Here is a 20,380-nt window from a genome sequence, read left to right as displayed (position 1 = left end):
TTCCAGGTCAGTTATTAGACATAAGATGAATAGAGAACATGGCTCAAAGCTCCCGTGAAGGCCACAAATCTATGCTCCACAACTCAGTTAGTTACAATGGAGGAATATGAGACATCATTGCAGACTTTCAATGTTTATGCCTCTATCCACAGCACAGAAACAGTGTTTACAACGATGCGGGAAGTGGATCTGGCTGGTATGCTGCCTTTACGCTCATTATCATTTTGGTCATGTAAAGTCAAGAAACAAATGACTGATCTATTTCTATTTTAAGTTTCATTTTATTTCAGTAAAGCATGATATAATGTTATACATAGAGACAGGGCGGGCTTGACAACTGTTCGACCACCGTGGCTGAACAGAGGCGCCACCTTGTAGAGGTCGTAGTCCGGCAGCCACTGCCCGGAATTATACACAGCCTGGGAGACCCGTCATAGCACCAGTTGGGACCTGGCCAGCCAGAATAATAAGAGGAGAGGCATGGGATTTGTAGTTTATCTTTTATTACTCAGGCTCTGAGCAGTAAAAGATAAACTACTATACAAAGCCAATGATACAAAGATGGCTACTGCTGGAGTGGGACAGGGAACTCAGAAGAAACTCTGCCATTTCATTTATTGTATGGTGTCAGCCAGGACTCACACAATGATACTGGTACACTTCCTCTCTCCATGTATCTCATCAGCATGGCTCCTGAGTCATAGTCCTGTAATGAATCCATAACAGGGCTGCTGCTGAAACATCCATCTGTCAGCAGAGATGGGGGTATATATGATAATCCTTGGACAAAAATTATGTGGAAAGAGCTTAAGGGGGACATGTACTAAGCAGTGATAAAAGTGAAGGGAGCCAGTGGAGAAGTTGCCCATGGCAACCAATCAGCTGCTCTGTATACATTTAAAGTATGCAAATTAGATATGTTACATCAATGCTGATTGGTTGCCTTGGGTAACTTCTTCACTGGCTCACTTCTCCACTTTTATCACTGATTTGTACATATCCCCCACAGTGACAGAAAATTAGCTCCTAACTGACATGTCACAGGCTGTTAGAAAAATGACAGTTAGAAGCTGGTTGGCTGGTACTTTAGCTCCATCCACTTTATCTCTCATCAAGGCTTAGTACATAGTAGACCCCATAGTCATTCACCTTCACACTGGACAAGCCTGTGATCACTCTCTCACTCCACTGATCAATGCAGTACAATTAGTGGAGCAGCAGAAGTGATACTGAACATTGGCAGTGCCCTGTGTCTTTGCAACTCACACTATATTATCTTATTAAGAATCATATGCATTTGTTATATTATCTTATTAATATTTCTGTCATATATGTGTGAGAAGAACCTGATAAACATGGGCGACAAGCCACATTACTTATGTTTAGTGTTATTACTGGTTACAGGAATATGCAGTACGCATGGTGCATTGGTAAGCATTACTGCCTCACAGCACTAAGGTCAATAGTTTGATTCCCACCATGGCCATAACTGTGTGGAGTTTGTATATTCTCCCCGTACTTGCATGGGTTTCCTCCTGATATTCCGGATTCCTCCCACAATCCAAAATATACTGGTAGGTTAATTGGCTCCTGACAAAATTAACCCTGGTATGAATGTGTGTGCGTATAAATGTGCTGGGGAATATAGATTGTAAGCTCCACTGGGGCAGGGACTGATGTAAATGAGCAAATATTCTCTGTAGAGCGCTGTGGAATATGTGTGCGCTATATAAATAACTAGTAATAAATAATAATACATAAATAAATATGCAACTTATTACCATACACCCTCTCTCTCCTGTCACCCTCTGCCTCTCCAAGGCATCACCCTCTCCCCATCATACAGATATGGTGCTCCTTGTTGCAAGCCATGCCCACTTTTCTAGGAGCCCACTTCCTCTTCCCCTCTGATGGTGCCTTCCTGTCATATTATTTCGGATCTGACCATGCATCCACAGATACATATTGAGGGGGTGCTCCAAAAATTCTCGCATAGGGTGTTAGTAGGCCTGGAGCCGTCTCTGCATAGAGATGGGAATCAAATGATGTTTCAGCAAAACAGTTGATGGTTTGGTACTGATTCACCATTGCTAGTTTTTTTTGTTCTACCAATGTATTGAGGGGTAGACAAGGACAGACAGGCAGACTCATTTGATTGGCTCCTGTGTCTTCAATTACATCCCCCTCCATTTAAAGCACATGTTGCTCAGCATGCCATATTCTCGACTCTTAAACTCCTGTAGGCAGTCAGACACTTAAAACATGGAGCTATTTGCTGCTACATAGTAATGTACATACTGTAGCATGTGCATGCTACATAGCTGCTACTATACTAATTCTAACTTAATGAAGCTAGTTGTGATGTTCAGTCTACACCTTTGCAGCTAAGCAGATCTATGTAAAGTGTGGCTGCATGTACTGTAGTGTGTGGCTGTACACTACATAGATATGCTTAGCTGCAATTGTTTAAACTGACTAGTTATGGAACTATGGGGGTCATTCCAAGTTGATCGCACGTAGCAACTTTTGCTGCCTGTGCGATCAACTAGACGCTGCCTATGGGGGAGTGTATTTCTGCATAGCAGGGCTGCGAATGCTTGTGCAGCCCTGCTATGCAAAAAAAGTTTCCTGTAAAAGAAGACCAGGGTAAGAGTGACTTACCCTGTGCGATCGATCCAGCGATGCAGGTCCCAGAATTGACGTCAGACATCCACCCTCCAAACGCCTGGACACGCCTGCGTTAGACTCACCACTCCCTGAAAATGGTGAGTTGCCTCCCGGTTCCGCCTCTCTCCTGTCAATCTTCTTGCGGTTGCCGCTGCGACTGCTTTCCTCGCTAGCGGTGTCGCTGCCGGGCAACGGCGCGCCTGCGCAATGCGGCAGCCGCGCATGCGCAGTTCCGACCCGATTGAACGGCTGCGAGGAAGCGCAGTGTGCGATCAGGTCGGAATGACCCCCCATATGCCGAATCACTTAAGTCCACTCTGCACCATGCTCTGTCCAACCCCGCCCCTCTTTCTGCTGATATGCCTGCTGCTCCCCATGCATCTCAGATGCCTAGGAGGTGAGTATACAATCCCTAATCCCAAACCCCCTAACCCTCCTGTTCTGAAGCCTGACCCTGATGCAGTAAGAAAACATAGGCTGATATGCTTACAATAGCAGCATTGCAACCTCATCTGAATCATGCCCAAAGTCTTGTACCCATAGTTGAGCAATTTTTTGCTACAGTGTCTGCATGAAAACCCCCAAAAATTCCTACAGAGTGCGCACACAAAGTCGCTGTTGCGATCGAGTTGCACAGTATCAGAAATGTCTTGGAAAACTGCTGGGCATGTGTGGGCGGTTACTGGGAGGTGTCTTAGTGAACACACAGAGACGGTCCATCTTAAGGACAAGTTATGGGACAGGGGCAAATGCAGGATATATATATATATATATATATATATATATATACAGGGGCACTTTAAGAGAGGAGGAGGCTGGTGTTCAGCATCCTCCATTCGGGCCCCCTCCTCTCTGCTGGCAGCGCTGAGAGTCTGAGCTCTAGAGGGCTCAGACTCTACTGCACATGCGCAGATCTCAGAGAAAATGGCGCAGCGGCCATTTTCCCTGAGATTTCTCTACTGCGCATGTGCAGAACTCAGTGAAAATGGCAGCTGAGCCATTTTCACTGTGTTTTAACAGCGCTGTGGATGTCAGCGCTGGACTCTGGAGGGGTGAGTATCTTAAAAATGGATGCAGTGTGTGCGGTAGGGGTCCCCTCTGGACTCAGGGACCCGTGTGTACCGCATACACTGCACCCATTATAGAAACGCCAGTGTATGTATATGTATATATATATATATATATATCAGTATATATACAGGGACAATGTAATTTCCAGATATCCCAGATTTGGAAGAGCAGAAGCAGCAGGACTGAAGGTCCAGTCCAGGTGTTGCCTCAATCAGTTGTCAGCCAGAAGCTAGGTTAATTAATTAAACTGCACCTGTGATCATCCTTTAAGTATGTGTTCAGGGCACAGAGACTGGACTTCTGATGGTGACTGTCCAGAAGATGGCATACCTCCCAACATGACCCTCTCCAGCAGGGACAGAATGCTCTGCTCCTGGACTTCCCTCTTAATTTATGATTGCCATCACCTGTGCTGAAACACCTTTCTTATCCATTAACCTGTTCAAAACAGGTGATGACAATCATATATTAAGAGAAAAGTCCAGAAGCAGAGCATTCTGTCCCTCCTGGAGAGGGTCATGTTGGGAGGTATGAGATGGTGTGGGATTGTTGGGCCCACTGTTCCTGTGCTGCTGTAACATATGCTGTTCAAAGAACTGCCTTATAACCTAAACTGCAAGCATGGTATATGAAGCTGTAACCTGGCTGTGCTGGTAATACAGAGTGTTGGACTTTTATCCTGTATATGTGATTTCTTGTCAAATTTGGTACCCAGGGTGGGGCCCTTGCTGGACACTACTACGCAACAAAGGACCCAACAGAGAGCAGAGTCTGGCAGTTTGGTGAGTGTGAGCTCTATACAGCGGTTACTAACTCCTGTGAATAGGGCTTTGAGCCCAGGAAATCATATGCAGTGTTAAGGATAATCACCTGGGGTTGTGCGCTCGGAAACTGGCTTACCCAGGCCAGCTAATTAGGCATGCAAAATTTGTGTACAAGCAGCAGGGAGATATGGAAGACATTTTTAAGGTGTTTGTTGAATTGACTACAGGCCAGCAATCTCTGGCTACAGGCCAGCAAACTCCGATCCAGCTACTGCATGGAGAGTTGAAGGAAATAAGGAAAGGTGGGCAGGATCATGAGGTTTTGCAAAAACGTACAGCCTCAGATGATATTGAGGTATTTGTGTGCACTTTTGAACACATTGCTGCACATTTAAAGTGGCCAGATGAGGAATGGGCTGCCAGGTTAGCTCCATGTCTTACTAGGGAATCACAGCGATCTTATATTGACCTGACGGTAGCTGAAGCTAGCTCATATCCTCATGTAAAGGAGGCCATACTCAGCAGGTTTGGGGTGACCGGCCCCAGTAAAGCCCAGAAGTTCCATGATTGGCAGCTGAACCCATCTGAGCCTACAAGAGTTCAGCTGGCCAAGCTAGCCATACTGAGTAAAGCGTGGCTACAGCCAGAGAAGCATACAGCATCACACATAGTAGAAAATTGTTGTTTTGGACCATGCTATACAGGTCTATGCTATAGACTGTCGGGTACAAAACTTGGCCCTGCAGGCTAATCCCCAAACATCTGAGGAGTTAGCAGTGGTAATTGAGTGGTACCTTACCCTTGGAAAATTAAGCAAGGGTGGCAGCCAGTACCAAAGCCCAGAACCCAGGTTCCCGTTGCTAAGGAAAATCCCCCACCTCCTACGGTGTGTTTTGACTGTGGCGAACCCGGTCATATGCAACGGGACTGTCCGAAACAGGGTGAACCCATGAATTGCAGTGCGGGGAAATCAACTTGACCTGTGGTCAACATGGCTGTTGAAACAATTTTCCTGGCAGAAACCAGACTGTTCCGTATGATTGTGCAGCTGAAAGGCAGAAAGGTTGATACTGGCAGTGCCCTCACCATTGTCACTGCTAACCTAGTACCTCCGGGGGCTGACCAGGTTTTACCCCCTGTCAAAGTATTGTGTATCCATGGGGATGTCAAGGAGTGTCCACGTGTACATCTACCCTTAAGCATAAAAGGCCGGCCATTGAAAGTGGTAGCCACAGTGACATCCAGATGTCCTTATCCGCTGATCCTGGGACGTGATTTCCCGTTGCAGCAGGAGGTGGTTACATGGCACGATGACAGTAAACAGTCAGCATCTGAGGCGTCCCAGGAGCCGAGGGCCATGGGCGACTAGAGCTTAGCAACAGTAAAAGCTTCCTTAGTTGGTGAATTGCCGGAGGAAACAGAGACTGAGGCCCAGTGGTCCCCTGTTGGTGAGCAATTGTTTTTAAAGGATTTAGAAAGGACAATAAAAATCTGGTTAATGCCTTTGAAAATGTGGTAGAAATGAATGGTAAAGTGGTCACTGCTTTGCCACCAGAAGGTGTACCATACTTTATTTAAATTATATTTATTTAAATTATTTGTTGTACCATGTAACCTCTTTGCAGGGTAAAAGGGTAGACCAGTTATTAGTTCGCCAGAAACATGAGTAGTTGGTATTGGGGGCGTCACACGCATCCGTGGGGTGGCCAATTAGGGGAGGAGAAAACTCTCCAGCGCATACAGTTAAGATTATTTTAGCTTGGCATTCATGCCACAGTAAAAAGATATTGTCAGGCATGCCCAGTGTTTCAGAAGAGAGTACCCTGGCCTAGGTTTAGGGCGCCCCTGGTTCCCCCTCCCTGTGATTTCTGTGCTTTTTGAGAGAATTGGTATGGCTCTGATAGGGCCAGTGGAGAAATCTGCTCAAGAGCATCAATATATACTAGTAGTAGTGGATTATGCCACCAGATATCCTGAGGATATACAGATATCCTGAGGCTATACAACTACGAAATATGAAATCTAGTACCATTGCCCGGGAATTAACACTGTACACCCTTTGTTTCTAAACTAATGAAAGATTTGTACCGACTGTTGAAGATGGATAGGATTACTACCTCAGTTTACAACCTACAAACAGACAGCCTGGTAGAATGCTTTAATCAGACCCTTAAATAGATTATAAAAATGGCGGTGTCTGAGGAAAAGCGAGATTGGGACTTACTCCTACCCTATTTAATATTTGCAGTGCGAGAGGTGACGTTTCAAACTCCTCTATGGGAGGCAACCAGGAGTGATTTTAGATTTGTTGAAAGAACAGTCACGCCAAGAACTTAACATCCTTCAGTTTGTGTCCCAAATGTATGGTCATTTAGGGCAAATTGCGCCACTCCTGAACGAGAACATGGATAGGGCCCAACAATGGCAAAAACGTAACTATGCCGGGACTGCAGTTAACCTGTCTTTTAAACCAGGAGACAAGGTACGGGTTCTTGTGCCCACCAGTGAAAGTAAAATGTATGCCCAATGGCGAGGCCCTTATGAAGTCAAAGAAGCAGTGGGACCGTTAATTATAGGATTCGACAGAAGGGTAGAAGGAATGAGGTAAAAATCTACCATGTAAACCTGTTAAAACCTTGGGAAGAGTGCCGGCCAATACTCTTTGGTAGCCAAGAAAACCCCAGAATGTCAGGTACCCTTTGAAGATAACCTTAATCCTAGCCAGAAACAATGAGGGATTTAGTGGCACAGTACCAGGATGTGTTCTCTGCCATTCCGAGGAAAACCCAAATTATACAGCATGATATTGTTACTCCTCTCGGAGTAGTGATAAAACAGAGGCCGTACCGTATACCCGAGGCAAAGCAGACAGCAGTCAAATGAGACGTAGAGGGGTTATAATCACAAGCATACAAATAAAGTGATTCTTCTGAGGCATTTCTGGGTATTCAGACCCCGCCCCACATGTGCCATTGTGGGAGTGTCATAGGATTGTCGGGAAAGTGGTTGCATACAACAGACGCTGAACGGCTGACATAAGAGGCCATATTCGGATGGAGAAACTGCATCTGTTGCAGAGCTTGTGCAAGTTTTGAAAGTGCAATCAATTGTGTATCTGAACACATAACAATCAGTAATTCAGGGTCTACGGACAGTGCCCATCTCAGTCTTTGCATATTGTGATGCATGGATGTACATAAGGGAAGGACTTTGTTGAGCTATTTGCATAATGTCATAGACAGGAAACTGTCAATATGTATATGCAGCCGCGGCCGCTTCTGCTGCCACCTTAGGCCCAAGATATGCCATTGAATATGTTCCTGGGTCCTTTTTCAGGATCTATTCCTTTTGATTAAATGAAAGATGTCGCTGTTGGAGTCATCATGACCCTGATTGTTTCTTTAACAAATGAATCAGGATGACACAAAGTAAAATTAAGGCACTGCAGTCCTCCTATCATTAAGTTGAACATTCCCTGATTTATTTAATAAAACTAGTTGTAGACTATGACCCTCAGTTAGGTATTATCTGAATCTGGAAAGAAATTAAACAATGGTTCTGCCTCTAAATTTAAATATATTGATTTATTTCCTATGAACAAAGCTTAGCTGAAGTGGCTAGGTTGTGTAAATGACATAGCATTGTCAGCAGGGGATAACTCTATGGACATTCAAAATATTGGAATTTTGCCAAGTACCTATATGTCTTCAAGTTACCCAGTCTCCACAACATGTGTGTGCAAACATTTGCCTTTTGATAGAAGCCATTGCATGAAAGACAAGAGAATGGCTCTTGTTCTCCTTTATGTAGTAACATATGGTAGTAAATGATCCACACTGTGTATGACAGGGAAGCACATGGCGTGATATGATATTAGCCATTCAGTGCAGGGAAATACTTAGGTTTCTCTTATTATATGGTACTATTTTAGATGACAGAGTTGATGTCACAGCAATGTGATGTAAGGCATTTTCGATTTCTTCTTTAATACATCTATTTGCATTCCAATTCCCATGCATAATATAAGACATTGTTACCTTGACAACAAGATATTTTCTATCACTTATCCAATATATTACTATATCCTGATTATATTATATGTAATTACAGTACATCCTAATAAGACTATATGTAATTAATTATACTATACCCAAATGTAAAAAGCAACAGAATATGCTGGCACTATATAAGTAAATGTTTGTAAATAAATATATCCGGATTATACGATATATATATTCTGATTCAATTATTTGACTGATGTCCTGTTATAACTGGCCAGGGCTTAATTTAGTGTATGCATATGAACAGATGCTTTAAGTCATGAGTACAAAACATAGAGACTGTGCTCAGATGGTGGCCTCCCATGACCTGTCAGACAGCCCACAGGTCCACCATGACCAGCAGATACAAATTTGGAAGAGAATTTATAAATGACAGTAATATGTTAGCCCTGATTACTTCTCATTTCATGTTATTAGTTAGGGAATGGCTGACTGGCAGCATTTCTGAGTAATAAGCAGATTATTCATCCTATCAGTAATAGTAGTCATGGTAGTTGTGTATAGGTTTCTGCTGTGAACCAATTAGTGTCTGCATTGTAGTAACAGGAGCTGGCAGAAGAGAGGAGCCTCTCTTGGAGTGGCAAATGGCACAAGATTTTAATTCTAGATGAACTTTATACAAAGCTAATCTAGCTGCAGTAAGTCTCCCCAGAGTGTGATCAACGGAATCTGATGCCTCAGAATGGTATGCACATGCCACAGCATTCTAGCACATCAAGAAGATACACTCAGAGAGGAAACATGTCATTTGTCCCTTAGAAGCACAACTCGCACAACAGCCTCAATGTGGTAAGAGGGTGGTGTAGGTTGGGCATTGACTGGAATGAGAGAGGGATCAATGTGTGCGGAGTGAAGGGTAACCTTAGTATGGTAGTAATAGGCAATAAAGAGAGGCACACTGTATGAATAAAAGTAATAGCCAGGGGATTCACTGTACATAGAGCCTACGAGACAACCCTACCCTGAAGGAATATAGTATCAGAATCAGATTTATTGACCAAGTATAAAAGAACATATACATGGAATTATTTCTGGTGAACCACATCTCTTAGACAAGAAACATAAACATCAACAATAAACAACTGCCAGCCAACACTCATCCATAAATAAACCACTAAAAAGTATAAATTGTTGTCAAGAGGTAGCACCCCCATCCCATGCTAATTTTTTTTAACAAGGATACCGCATGTCGAAAACTATTCAAGTGTCTCAAAGTTTCAAGCCCTGCATGATATATTTCGCTTACCCGATGGAAGCAATTGGAACTGGACATGACCTAGGAAAGTTACATCTTCCACAATATTTCTCACCAGTCTACCAGCTCCTAACAAAAATAGATATTGAATAGGGGGAAGATCAGTGCCAATACTTTTTTCCACAGCTCTTATCACCCTTTGGAGTCTGTTTTTCTCCTGCTTCGTGGCTGCTCCAGACCATACAATAATGGATGAGCAGAGGACAGACTGGATCAATAATTCCTTTGGCAAGTTGAAATTCCTTTACTGTCACAGGAAATAAAGCCTTTACTGTGCTTTTTTTAACAATAGTGTGTGTGTTGGAACCCCATTTCAGGTCCCTGGAGATCACAGACCCCAGAAACCTGAAGGAATCCACTACAGACACCACACACAATCATTAATAGTGATCAGAGACACCGCCGGGGTATGCCTACTAAAATCCACTATCATTTCAACAAGGCCAATCGCCAATTCTGATGGAACACTGTCCCAAGTTTTTCTCTGATCAGATCATTAAAGCATGAAGGTCTGCAGAAGCTTTCAAATTTAATAACTGACACACTACTGGACCAGTTCAACAGGAACTTGATGAAAGAGATACTTTGCAGAGCAGCTTATGCTCTTTATATAGAAACAAGTCTGGGTCAGACCCTACCATAAGTTCAAAAAGCACTTAAAATTTGATCCAATGTTACTGCAGGTGGAAGTTTTAATAAGACAACCAATTTGGTAAGGGATTTTAGCATACAGCCAGCCAATGAAGCTAGTATTGTCAGGGCCAATGAACAAACGGGGTCATTCAGACCAGAACGCAGCCGCACATCTGTACGCAGCTGCTGCATTTGGGTTGTCTGCGCACGTGTACTGGCCATAGTGCGTGACCTTACACATCGCGGCCGCAGCAGGCATTCGCAGGGCGGCGATGCGGCATTGGGGGGGGTGTGGAGATCCAAACTGGGGCATTCCAAGAGCATTTTCGGGGTGGCTGCATGTCACATGCAGCTTCTCTGATTAAAAAATGGTGGCGGGCTGCCTGGTAGCACAGCCAGGCTGCACTTACAGAGGTCAACCATAGTTCGATGTGTCCACAATTCTTTCTGATACATGGCACCTAAAAGTCTAGTTAAGGCTCAGTTGTAGGGTCTCCAATTCATATTATACTACACAGTGCCACCAGTCCCATTATACAACATAGTAGTGCCCACAGTTTACATTATGCCAACAATGCCTTCTGATCATTTTATGCCACACGGTAGTACCCCAAGCTCACATTATGCCTTATGCCTCAATTGAGTGCCCCCATTTCACATTATGCCAAAAAGTGTGACCAGTTCACATTATGTCACAGTGCCCTCATTGTCAAACTGGTGGGCTCCAATTTACTTTGCTCCTTGACCTCTGATGCTTTTTTCTTACCCTTGTGCTTTACATGCAGAATTTGCTGCATCCACAGCATGTTAGATGAAAGGAACAGTCAACAAGATACTCACCATGTTCAATCTAGTCTACTGAGAACACTATATTGAACTCGGTAGAATCTTGGTAAATTGTCTTTTGACTGTCCCTGTCTGTATTCATTAGTGTCACCTGTTCTTACCACACTGATTGGTCCTGATGCTCATGAGGGGAGGGGTGGGGGAGGGGCTCAGAGGCAGAACCTTAGGATTCCGGACCCCATAACAAAGGAGCTCCCACTATAGTTATGCCACTGTATAATAATAAAATGTTACAAATATAGGTGTACCTAGCACACATCAAAACAACACATTTGAGAGAATTTTCCCAGGTCCTGGGAAAGTAGATAACCATCTCCAGTGAAGAGGGTGAGGCGAGGTTGGTGTGTGATGGCAGGACAGGGAGGGAACATGATGTTTCTCTGTGTAGTTTTATATACAGGGTTAATACAAAGGGGACGGGGGCAGGTTTAGGCTGTGAGAAAGGTGGATTAGAGAGGTTAGGGATCAGGGTTATCTTAGGTAATTAGTTTATGTCTGTATTTTACATATCAGGAAGCTGCTGTGAGTATTTTGACAGCCGGCATCCCAACTGTCGGGATCCCGATACCAACCCGTGTACACAGCTACAAAAGAACAAACCAGGTAATCCAAATGACAACAACACAAGCATCTTTGCTAAATTCACTTAAGGAAGTTTGTTGACTATCTGACATATTTAAATATACCTTCATAACAAAAAGGCTCAACAAAATTCAATCTGTCTGACTCCTAAACATTTCCCATAATACATATAAGGTCTATGACAATGATTATTAAACATTATAAATCTTAATATTGATTGAAGCCTTCAGTTAAGCTGCCAGTTATCAGTTACGCTCCCGTCAAAATGACGGAACAACATAACAGTAATGTCAGCTGCATTACAGCTTTGTTACTCCTGATGTTTGGTTACCAGTATTATCTGTATAGCGTCACACCTGTTACTTGCCCAGGTGATCTTCCAGTCACTGAGGTCCGTCCTCTCTCCGTAATCTACATTAACCTCTTTACATGTGACCTTAAAGTCTTTTAGTACCATCCCAGGTCATAATTCTGCTCCCTGGTTTTGTGATAATATTAGTAGAATTGAATAGTATTTTTATTTAGTATATACAACTAATTCATTTTATTATTATTTTTTGCTTTATACAGAAATAAACAGACGAGTTGCCAAAGATTAAAGACTATACCAGTACAGAGAGAATTAAATATTCTGAGCTATGTTTCCTGTTTCTGATCCTTGAGGCCGCTATAAATTAATGGCATAAATTAGTAACTGTGTATCCCTTTTACTTGTAACAAACTGCTTACTGTCTTACATGGTTTTAATTAAAGAATAAAATAAAATGAAAAACAATACATTTGGCTGCTGTCTTCTGGATAGTGCTGTGCGTATGTATCACTAGGTCGGTATGATACAGTAGGTGTAGTTATAATATATTAACTTTATTCCATAAGCTGCATTTTATTGCTAGTACCCACAGTACTAGCAATAAGCAGCCACTTGTGAAAAATGTTATAGATGAATTTAGTGGTGTGTCTTAGAATAAATTAATTTGCGTTAGTAACACAATGCTGCACAGATTGAGATTTAACATCATTGTTTCTAATGCAAATCACATACTTATGAGTAAACACAACAAACCTAAAGCAATTTGAACGCATAATTTGTAATAATGCAGACAGTGTATCTAGCAGCACTTCAGGCAAAACACATACCTTCTTTATTAATACAGCAAAGGGTGACATCAAATCTTTCAAGAACCAGTTCACATGGGTACATTGCCTGATATTTTATTAATTCTATATAATCGCATATTTTGTAGATATACCTATCATATAATGGGATCTATTCGTGAAGCAGTGAAAAGGGTGAAGTGAGCCAGTTTCGAAGTTGCCCATGCAACCAATCAGCATTGAAGTAACCTTTATAATTTGCATACTTTACAATTGTACAGAGCAGCTGAATAGTTGCCATGGGCAACTTCTCCACAGGCTCACTTCTCCACACTTTTGTTGCCATGGGCAACTTGTCCACTGCTCTGTTTCTCCACTGTTTTCACTGCTTCATGAATAGACCAATTAACATATTTTGTACAAAACATTAACAGGTTTAATGTGTGTTACTATAATTGGAACTGGCTCCAAATAAGGGTAACCAGCTTCTAACTTGTTACCAAGGACAGTAGGGCCTAATATGAACATAAAAGTTTAGAGAGATTCTTCAAGAATGTTTGAGATCATTGGGTGTGTTAAGAGAATTGGGTGTAACCAAGTATTATAAAAATAAGTGCACCATCAGCCTGTACATGGGCATGGTCTTTCAAATAAAATAATAATTAATTATTTTATTAAGCTGAATTTAATTCAATCTTTTACTTTATGCAAAAAGTAAACAAGCAGCTAAATACAGTATTTAATACTATATAATTGCTATTGGAGTAAAGGGACAGCTCACAAAAGGAAAAATCATTATACTTTATCTACTTGGGCTGATATTTCTTTCACAGTTGTATGCAATGTCGATTTTGTTCACAATGGAGTGATTCTTTTGCTACTATGTGCTGTGATGGTCTTTCAACAGAGTTCCCAGTAAGGATTTATTCGCAGTCACTGACGGTAAGGAACCGTTTGTGTGAGGTAATGGAGGAGTGTTGACACAAATGCAAGTTTGTCACGTTTGTTCCAGATTCGTGTCACTGCCATCATGCATGCAGTTACAATGGGTACACCATCTTACTGCCAACGGCTATGCTGTATGAATATAAGGTTACTCAGATGGTCAATATTTGTTTGAAATGCGCTCGATGGTTACATCCTTGTACGCAACCAGCAGGTCAGAGACACCTACAGTGGGCGTCTCAATACAAATCACTATGTCTGCGACATTTGCATATTTTCACACAGCCGATGCGTACAAATTCTCAGCAGCATGCAATAGCGTATATCTATGCATCAGGCCCTATGAAGGCTATTATTACAAACACCACTGTCTTTGAAAACTTCCAAAGCATAGCAAAACAAATGTCAATAGATCAAAGGCGACACAGAATAATATAAACCAATTGTCCACAAATTCAAAGATGTGTAAAATCCAATTGCATGAATGCACATGTTGTATCTGCCCCCCGTGCAGTGCACATGGTTTTGTCCAACTGCTAACAAATTTGCTGCTGCGATCAACTCTGAATTACCCCAACAGTGCACCCAGCAGCCAGTATCAACTCAAAGTACCGTAATCACTGTGAATATATCCCCCAGCAATAAGACTCAACACGAAGAAGAGAATTAGTGGTTATGGTGAGAAATCACCTATTATAAATGAATGTATAGGTTATTTCTCTTTGCAAGATACTCAGTACACGACATGGTTTGTAATAGTAGAAAGAAATCAGAGAAATGTTCCAGTTGTTTTCTGGATGAATGCAGTCCAGCAGCAAGGTGACTGCAACTACTGTATTGAAATGATAAAACAAATCTGTACAAACAATACTTGTGCTGACTACTGGCCCAGCTTTATTCGGTGGTGAAAAGACAGGATTTGTTGACAGTTGGATTAAGCAAAACAATCTACAAAACTAAAGGCCCTCCCTCATACATTAGCAAGATATTGACATCATTTTCTGAACCCCCAATGGTCGGGTCGGGGAATAAGGAAAATTAGACAAGTATCAAAATCTTGAATAAGTCGGGATCAGCAAATTGGGGATTTTTAAAACAAAGAATTTCTCAGATTCCCTGGTGGGTTGTCAATCATCGAGTGCTGATCATCGATGAGTGGATCAGCGATTCCGGTGAGGCCGGGGAATCGGAGAAACATGGCTTAGAGGCAGAGGGGCCTTAAGACATGATTTTCTACTTGTATTACAGTTTCTCATAATTACAGTAAGTCAAATAAGACACTAAAAAAAGTGGAAGCTGTTACACCTTTCCAGTGAAAAGATGCCTCTGTTAAAGTCACAGAAAACCCTTATATTTATATGAAGTACTATTTTTCTGGAAAAATAGGTTCACGAATTATGGGTCTGGGGATGGAGCTATTAAATAAGTTATAGATAGATGATGGACTTTGAAATAAAACTTCTTTTATGGAAAAAATATTTTTGGCCCAGGACACGTTGATTGGCCCTGATTATGTCATAAGTAATAAGAGGATTAGGCAGGGGTGAATTTAGGGTTAAGGACGTCCCTAGGCAAAACAGTAACTTCTGCCCCCCTCCCCCCAACCCACACATAATTTTATAATTTTCTTTGAATGATTATAAGCCCTCATTTGATGATTGCCAATTTATAGACTAACAAAAATAAAAATTATACTTTTTTTAATTATATACATAATTGCCTAATGGGAAATTCGCCATTGGGTTCAGGAACTGAGTTCCTGGTGATTCCTGCACTGTTAATATGTAATAAAAGGGATTATGATTACCAGTGCATTTGTAAAGTAAGAATTGTAGCATGCCAGAAAAATATGTACGAGAAGGCCTGTGACATACTAGTACATGTACTGTATGTATAAAAAGTATTGTGACATACTAGTACACATGTACTAAAAGGATTGTGATAATTCAGCACACATACTGTACAGTACAGTAAGGATTATGACATACAGGATGTACTGTGACAACTGTCCTGATTCCAGCGGGACAGTCCCACTATTCGAAAACTGTCCTGCTGTCCTACCCGTGGGCCCCTGAGTCCCGTGAGCATGCAAAAGGTTGGGGAGCCTTTGATCACCACTGGTCTGCAAAACAGTGTGAGGAGGTGAGCCAGGGGGATGCCCAGCTGCATAGCCAGATTAAGGGGGTGACACAGGGCATACTGTACCCCATGTCCCCCCTTCCAGAAACACACTGATATCACTAGCTCTCCCTCTTATGCAGTAGCAGAACCAGGCAGCCAGAATGTGAGTAGAACAGTATGCAGTGCAGGCAGAGACACAGGAGTATCAGGCTTCATAAGCTACCTACTGAGCTTTCTGATCAGAGGAGCGATAGAAATGGGGAGAGAGCTGTAAGTAACCCAGGGATCCGAGCTTCTCCTTCTCCCTGCCTGGGTGTCTGGGTCCTGTGTAACTTGTTATCTAATGAGGGTCTAGAGAGAGAGAGACCTCCTGAGTACTGTTCCAGTGCGTAAGTAGTACAGACGCTGCTGCTATTCTTGCATGTGACAAGAATTATACATTTTATTTTAAAATGTGTATTTCAAGGTTCTTTAAGTTGTCTTTGTTCCATTGCAAGAAAACGTTATAAAATAGTTGTCTCTCAATTAGGCATTATTAAACTATTAGTTTACATCTAATATACACCATTGGTGTCATTTTAATATACACAATCCATACCTCCCACCAAGAACCATTCAAGGAGGGACAACATGCTCTCTACCTGGACATTCTTCTTAAGTTATGATTGCAATCACCTCTGTTGAAACATCTTCTTTATCAATTAAATAGTAAAACACAAGTACCGGCAATCAAGTACTAAGAGGAAAGTCCAAGTAGAAAGCATTTGGTCCCTCCTAGAATGGGTCATGTTGTGACGTATACACCATTTAATATACACACACTCCCCTTCCACCAGGGCCCTCCTGTCTTAAGTGCCCCGGGCACCCCGAAGGCTTAATACGGCCCTGCCCAGCTGCTCGAGGAGTGCTGGGCACCCCTCCCCCACCCCAAAATGCTGGAAACAGCATCATGCCACAAAGTCACACCCCTCCCACACAAGGACATGCCCCACTCACGGCCATGCCCCCTTTCAGATGAGCACATATGTGGCGCAAAGATTCCACCAGGATGTCATCGAAAGTAGGGAGGTATGCGGTAGGCTGAGTTTGATTTTGAACTATGGGCCTAATTCAGACCTGATCGCAAGAGCAAAATCTTTCTCTAATTGGCAAAATCATGTGCACTGCAGGTGGAAGGGGGGGGGGGGGGCAGATGTAACATTTGCAGAGAGAGTTACATTTGGGTGGATTATATTGTTTCTGTGCAGGGTAAATACTGGCTGCTTTATTATTACACTGCAATTTAGATTTCAGCTTGAACAACCCCAACACAAATGTAAATCTCTCTGCACATGTTATATCTGCCCCACCTGCAGTGCAACACGGTTTTGCCTATTAGAGAAAAAGTTTGCTGTTGCGATCAGGTCTGGATTAGGTCCTATGGCCCTCATTCTGAGTTGTTCGCTAGCTAGCTACTTTTAGCAGAAATGCAAACACAAAGCCGCTGCCCTCTGGGAGTGTATTTTAGCATAGCAGAATTGCTAACGAAAGATTAGCAATTCTGCTAATATTGGGGGTAATTCCAAGTTGATCGCAGCAGGATTTTTGTTAGCAATTGGGCAAAACCATGTGCACTGCAGGGAAGGCAGATATAACATGTGCAGAGAGAGTTAGATTTGGGTGGGGTGTGTTCAATATGCAATCTAATTTGCAGTGTAAAAATAAAGCAGCCAGTATTTACCCTGCACAGAAATAAAATAACCCACCCAAATCTAACTCTTTCTGCACATGTTATATCTGCCTCCCCTGCAGTGCACATGGTTTTGCCCAATTGCTATCAAAAATCCTGCTGCGATCAACTTGGAATTACCCCCTTTAGCAGAATTGCTAACGAAAAGCAATTTCCTTGCAGTTTCTGAGTAGCTCCAGACCTACTCCTAGATTGCGATCACCTCAGTCCGTTTAGTTCCTGGTTTGACGTCACAAACACGCCCAGCGTCCGACCAGCCACTCCTGCGTTTTTACCTGGCACGCCTGCGTTTTTTAGCACACTCCTTGAAAACGGCCTGTTTCCGCCCAGAAACACCCACTTTCTGTCAATCAGCAGAGCGATTGAAAAGCTTTGTTCGCCTGTGAGTAAAATAGCATAGTTTTCTGTAAATTTGCTTAGCGCATACGCATGCGCAGAACTGCCGGATTTTAGCCTATTAGCAATTCTGCTAAAATTAGCAGCGAGCTAACAACTTGGAATGAGGGCCTATGTGTGGAAGCTTTTCTTATGATAGCAGCAGCCTGCTTTTTACCTTATGCTAATGGGAATATCGTTTAAAAACTGTATTTTGTGTTCACTCAGGTTGTGTTTGTCTTATTATTACTTTTGATTGAAAATCTTAAACAATTAATTGTAACAAATTAGCTAAAAACAGAAGAAAGCCAGAAAGTAGCAAAAGCTTTTTTTTACACCGTAGCAGTATAAATTGAACACTGACTGGTAGTTTATTTGAAAATCTACTTAGAGAAATGAAACATTACATCATGCTGTATTGGCAGTTCTCATACAGCTTTCCAATAGAGATCGCTCTTATACTACAGAAAGTGATACTCAAAGTAGAAATTCAATAAGTGAAATGATACCATCAGTAATACTGAAATACTACATTTGGCTCTTCTGGGAAATGAGAACAAAACACATGATACCAAAATATGATGATTAGGGCATGTGGGAAATTGGCCTATTAAAATTTCTTTCCTACACTGGATCAATAGTTGCACAGTTTGCTAAATTATTCTAAAAAAAAGGATCTACTTTAAAACCCAGGCATGAGCGTTTCAATCAGATCCTTGAGTTTTCAGGCAGTATCCATGTAATAGAATGGTGTATTTACTGTCGTCCATAATCATTATTTAATAAACAACATTGCAAATATATTACATATTTTAATCTTTTACCTTAGCAACTCAGGAAAGGTAGAAGGGGGCAGGGATGCACTGGCGCACTATCTATGCTGCCTATGTAAATGCCCACATGTCGCCTCTCTAATGCTACAGGCAGCACACAGCCTCATAGTTCCCGTTTTTATGCCGCCCTGGCTGACACCCCTGCCACAGGGATTTATGCCAGTGCATTCAGAAATATTTTTGAAGATAATGATTTGTAGTAGATACTGTAGAAAAATAACTATCAGATTCATTCTTAAGGTGCCCATACACTAAGCTATATTATGAGCAATTTGGCCATTTCCGACGGATCGGAATTACAAATCGTTCATAATAGTGAGGATCGTTCAGTGTCTGTGAACGATAATGATCACAATACGTGGTCCCGTTGGCTATTGTCAACGACAGCATGCTCCTGGATGTAGCCACTCCCAGATCTTAAGATATATCATGTGTATTGTACTATATCATTTGCCCAGGAGTGCCGAGTAGCTGCCAGGGGAGTTCAAGGGAAATCGTTAACGAGAAATCATCATTTACAGGTCGTCTAGCGTATGGGCACCTTTAAAAAAAAACTTGCTACTTTAGAAGAATTCTACAGTATGTGAGATTACTGCTGTAAACATAGCAGAAATTAATGAGATTTATTTTAATCATTTATAATAACAAGCAGAAGCATAGAAAAGCCCAGACTGAGCAGCTTGGACATCAGTGCACCTACACTCTATGCAAGCAAATGTGACCATTATTTATATATTTGTGATTTATTTATTTTTTTACAGGCATTGGGCCTTATTCAGGTTTGTTAGCAAACCAAAAAAGCACACTAATGGGCAAAACCATGTTGCACAGCAGGTGGGGCAGATGTAACATGTGCAGAGAGAGTTAGATTTGGGTGGTGTGTGTTCAAACTAAAATCTAAATTGCAGTGTAAAAATGAAGCAGCCAGTGCTGCACATAAACAATATAACCTACATAAATCTAACTCTCTCTGCACAGGTTACATCTGCCCCACCTGCAGGGAAACATGGTTTTGCCCATTGTGTGCTTTTTTAGTTTGCTAACAAACCTAAATAGCCCCCATTGTTTGCACATTGGGCAGATCAGGATTGTCAGTAGGTGCCTGTCACACTGCTCATAACTTATGAGAACTTTATAATTAAATACATCACATAGGAAAATTATTGAATAATACTGTGACATATGAGCTCTTGTAGAGCTGCTTACAATTGTAAATGATTAAATGTTTTGTGCTTGGTTCAGTGGTGTTGTTAATTCAGAAATGCAATAACAACCAATCGTGAACACATATAACCGATATAGTAAAGATGAGTGCTTGGAAAGCAATATAAATGAAATATTACAAATGAAACATTACACAATTAAGTGGCATATGTAGAGTAGGATATGTGTGTGTGTTTGCA

The 20,380-nt window shown here is 41.9% G+C and overlaps 1 protein-coding gene and 1 long non-coding RNA gene across 3 annotated transcripts in view; one reads left to right on the top strand and one right to left on the bottom strand.

The window, feature by feature from the left end:
* LOC135015726 (uncharacterized) overlaps positions 1-12,654 on the top strand; it is a 35,251-nt gene extending 22,597 nt beyond the window's left edge. The window contains exons 3-5 of one of the 2 annotated variants that reach the window (XR_010213931.1): positions 4,454-4,520; positions 11,811-11,900; positions 12,450-12,654. This is a non-coding gene — a long non-coding RNA (uncharacterized LOC135015726). The remainder of the gene's footprint in view (positions 1-4,453; positions 4,521-11,810; positions 11,901-12,449) is intronic. The other variant, XR_010213925.1, reaches the window with a different exon arrangement.
* Positions 1-20,380, bottom strand: part of SIAH3 (siah E3 ubiquitin protein ligase family member 3) — a 177,137-nt gene that overhangs the window by 146,719 nt on the left and 10,038 nt on the right. The gene's annotated exons all lie outside the window — the stretch shown is intronic.

This window comes from Pseudophryne corroboree, chromosome 2, assembly GCF_028390025.1.
Source record: "Pseudophryne corroboree isolate aPseCor3 chromosome 2, aPseCor3.hap2, whole genome shotgun sequence".
In the NCBI taxonomy this organism is placed as follows: domain Eukaryota; kingdom Metazoa; phylum Chordata; class Amphibia; order Anura; family Myobatrachidae; genus Pseudophryne; species Pseudophryne corroboree.
The sequence above is the reverse complement of the archived record's forward strand: the minus strand, read 5'-3'. Positions and strand labels throughout refer to the sequence as shown.